This window comes from Eufriesea mexicana, unplaced genomic scaffold (assembly GCF_001483705.2).
Source record: "Eufriesea mexicana isolate 0111107269 unplaced genomic scaffold, ASM148370v2 scaffold395, whole genome shotgun sequence".
In the NCBI taxonomy this organism is placed as follows: Eukaryota; Metazoa; Arthropoda; class Insecta; order Hymenoptera; family Apidae; genus Eufriesea; species Eufriesea mexicana.
The window spans coordinates 392,812-397,311 of NW_016908583.1; positions in this window are offsets into that span (position 1 = coordinate 392,812).

The following is a 4,500-nucleotide window of genomic DNA, read 5'->3' on the forward strand; positions in this document are numbered from 1 at the left end:
ATATATATATATATAATATAACACGCGCAAAACGGTAACACACGCGAACAATCAAGCCACGTACGTATGTTTCTATTCAGAGATTTTTACCAAACGAGCCAGTCGCGTTGCCCGCGACAAAATGGCCACGTCTTGAGGCGAGATTAGAAACGCCGGCAATCGCGATGGGGAGGAAAAACAAGCGTTTCGCGCGATAAGATCATTTCCTCCCGTTTTGTGTCGCAACGGGTCGTACACACCACCTCGAACACGTACACATGTACACACACACACACACACACACACACTCGCGCGCGTAAAATAGTAGCACACGTATGTACAGAAGTGACGGAGAGCCAGTGTTCGCTGGTAGTCGGAGACAGTCGAACAGATCGTCACGGCCGATGTGGATCGATCAGGATCGATCAGGATCGATCGAGAGGAACGCCGAGGTGTCTTTTAGTCGGCCAAACGAGTTACGTTCCGATTCCGTGCGACCAACCGGACGATCAGCCAATGAAGATTCCCCGGAATCGAGCATTGGCGACGAATCTTAGAGGAACCATCGCGCGTCCCGCCGTCTTTTGCATATCCTCGTGCGGTCGGACCCACCGGTCCCCGATCCCCGTTCGATTTTCCCCTCGTCTTTCCACGGTGCACGCGTAACGAGACGGTGCACGAACGGGGAAAAGAGGAAAGGAACGGAGAAAAAGGTGTACAGGCGAACGGATGCAGAGAAACGAAAGAAATGGAAACGAAGAGGGGAACAGGTGCCGACCTCACGATCCTCGACATTGAAGGCCGCGCGACGGGACTCGTCCGATGCACGCACAAACGCAATATCCACCAAGTGTTCAAGTGGGTTCGGTGTCGAACGAGAGGGTGGGTGTAGAATGGAGAGAACGAGTTGCTTCCCTGTACAAGTAGGATTTAAGGGGATCAGCCCGCGGGAGAAGGATGAGGAGGAGGAGGTGAGGAGTGTATCGGGACAAACAACACGGGGTAACGGAGATGTTTAAACAAAGATTTGGCTGTGTCAATGTCTCTAACGATTTATTCATTCTTAACGCCTTCTTTTTTCTACTTACACGATTTTTAGATCGACACGCGAGAGGCGAGTGAGTGACGGGAACGAATGAGGAGGACGTCGATGGAGAGGAAGAGTGAAAGAGAGGGAGAGAATGGCGATGGAAAAGTCGGCGAGGAATCGAGAAAGCTGGAGAGAAAGAGAGAGTGCGAGAGAGAGAAAGGGAGCAGCGCACACCGGTCAGGAAAAGAGGATCCACGTTCGAAAGTCGTTCACCGTCGCTCTTCGACGAACGATTCCACGCTTTTTGCCCCGTCACCTTCGATTTTCTTCTTTCCCAAGGCTTCACTCGCGAAAGCAAGCTTTTAACGTTGCTCGTTCGCCATCCCGATCGTCGTTCCGTGTTCCTTTTCACTTTGCCCGCGACCGGACCACGCGCGGCACGTGTAAACGCGGCTTTACGCGTCCAACATGGCGCCGAGAGATATAAAAATGTTATTCGAATTGTTGCGAGGAATTCAGATTTTAGATACTCGGCGTCCGTAGATACTCGAAAATTCGTCGAATTATTATTTGCCGATGCGGAAAGTGAGAAGGAACGCGACTAAAGGGATAATTATAGGTTACGTTCCAACATGGCGGCCATCTTGATAATCATAACGCGATCCACCGTACCTTTGTAACAAAACGCGAGATCTGTTTGCGTAACATCGCTATTTACACAACGCGAAAGAAGTCGTTTCGTTCGGGGCAGACGTAATCATTCAATGAAACAAAAAGATCCACTTATCAAATTTCTCCATCCGCGCCGAGCAACTTCTGCAGCGCTCGTTTAAACCGAGTCTCCCTAAGCGAAAAGCACATTGACACACTTCGCTCGCTAAAGTCACTCGATAAAATCAACACGAACGATCGAAAGCGTCGGAAAGAAGGAAACCGACCAAGAAAAAGGCGTCCATTGGGAGAAATCTACACGGTGTGCCGCAAGGAAAACACTTTTCCCGCCGGCGTCCGTGGCGTTTTTCCTCGCCGCGAATCATCCTCGACTTTTTCCGCCATTGTACTCGCGGGTGCACGCGTTTTCTCTCGCGGCTCGGGAAAAGAAAAAGCTTCTCTTCGGAGAAAGAACGCTCGTTCACCTTCTCGCTGATGGAACGACGCTCCTACTTGGTCTATTTTATCGTTCTTCGATCGGCGAACGAGACGACGAGCGAACGACACTGCTTTCTCTACTTGTCAGTAGTAAAACGACTCTTTCGTAGACGGGTTATTCTAGATCCGTGTCGAATATGGGGGTATGAGAGAGAGAGAGAGAGAGAGAGAGAGAGAGAGAAAGAGAGACGATGAAGAGTACTTTCTAACTTCTGTTTTTCTTTCGCCTTCGACGTTCATCCCGCCGTAAACGGGGAACAAAGAGACAGAGAAGAGGATATCACCGACAGGATCGTTTTGAATCGCGATTAGAAGACGTCTTTTCAAAATTTTGATACTCGTATTGTATTATATACACTGTACACAGCGTCCCGACATTTGTATACGTTTACAAATCAACCCTTTTTGCAGCGGAAACTACGTCGAACCTCGACGCGGATCGTGGATCTCGATGAAGCAAAGATAGGAAACGAGGAGAAACAGAGGCTCCCGCCGTTTCTGGGACTCGAGTTTGCCGCGAATCTTAGACTGTGAATAATAAAGCTGCCATTCAAGCTCGTATAGTCTTTCAGATCTTCAAGAACGAAATCTTGATACACACATTCCTGATAACATTTGCCCGTCTGAATCTGTCACGGTGTAGAACCAGAGATGAAACGCGGACAGGCAGTTCGATCGATCACCGGGTGTTCGAGGATGCCAACGATATCCATCGTCGACGCGTCGAGTTCGAGCGGACAGTATAATTCTCGTATCGTACAATGTTAGACAGCGATCGCACGTTTCGTAGTTGAAGAGAACATTCGCGATCCTCGAGTTCGATAATTCGAGGCACTACACACGCTTTTTGCACTGAAGGAAACCTACAATAAGACTGAGAAAAAAAAAAAAAACATTTTTTATACATGTTGATGTGATCACGAACCACGGCGCCGTCTGCAAGGGGACGGGGCCCTTTCGTATTTAGAATCTCGCGCGTTGCACCCTCGCAGTCTGTACGACCGATCGTGTAATCGCGTTGTCCGATACCGACTAACGGGCCACCCGTTGACTCGCGGGGCTCGGATTAACACAGCCAAACTCTCTCCCGGCGAATATTTTTCACGTTTCTTCTAGCTCTGGCTTCTTCTTCGCGAGCACGAGTCCACTGGAGTAGTTTATGGCGATCATACCGACACGAGGAATACGACAGACGCGTCGGGGGAAATTTTTCGGAACGAACCATCTGTGCAAAATTAATTCGATCGTCAAGGCTTCGCCTTGTAAAAAGTAAACCCATCGGGAAGAGAAGAAAAAAAAGAAAAACGAAAAGAGGAAAAAAAGTAATACTAAAATTTAGAAGAAAAAAAAAAGCTTCACCCACTGTGTCTTCGTGTTTGTAATATCGTGTAAAATTACACCGTAGATATACATAATCGTATACGTCGAGAAGTAAGTAGGAAAATGTACGAAAAATGTGCGAAGAATGTGCGAGAAATGTGCAAGAGGTGATCGATCTCAGCGTCGAAGCGAGGTGGTGGGGATAGACAGCCAGAACGGCCTCGAGCGAGAGACTGATTTTGCACAGACTGTAGTTACCCCTTCCACGCGTCTCGCGGATGAGAATAAGAGAGTTGGGGGGGACGAGGATGAGAATCTTAAGGGCGACGAGACGTGATATAACGCGTGAATGTTTCGCTTTACAAAAATAGTGCCTTTTTTTACAAAGACTCTGTTGTTTGTGCCAAGTCGAGTTCAAGGGATGCGAATGCGCACACGTACACACACACACACACACGACATGCGTCCGCGCAAGTATACACGCATGAACGAAGACACGTTCACACACACACACACACATACACAGACACACACGTAGGCGTATATTTACGAGACTTACGAGAGGGGGAAGCGACCCAGGGGGAAGACATAGATTTAGAAAGAACGAAAGGAAGAGTGGGAGAGAGTGACGAGGGCAACAGCGAGCTTGAAAGGAATAAGAAGAGGAAGAGACCGAGGGTGGAACGGCGAGGATTGAAAAGCGAAGCCTCTGGTCGTCTGGGGTTTTGTTTTCTTTAAGAAGAGAGGGGGTTGATGCGAAAATTCTTGCTGCGAGGTGCAAAATGTTTAGACTTAGGAATCGATCGACTGATTCTTCAGAGCTGCTTCTCTCGAGGTGTCCGAGCTTTTTGGGGTCAGGGATGGACGAGTGTGTAATTAGAAACGGTGTAACCTAGCGCTTTAAGTGTAAATTAACGAGATGTTGTTAATGCGTGTACCCGAGAGCTGTGCACCGAATTCGGGCCGATATTTATCCGATTAATCGAGCGTTTCGACGAAGAATCGTTGTCTCAACCCCCTCC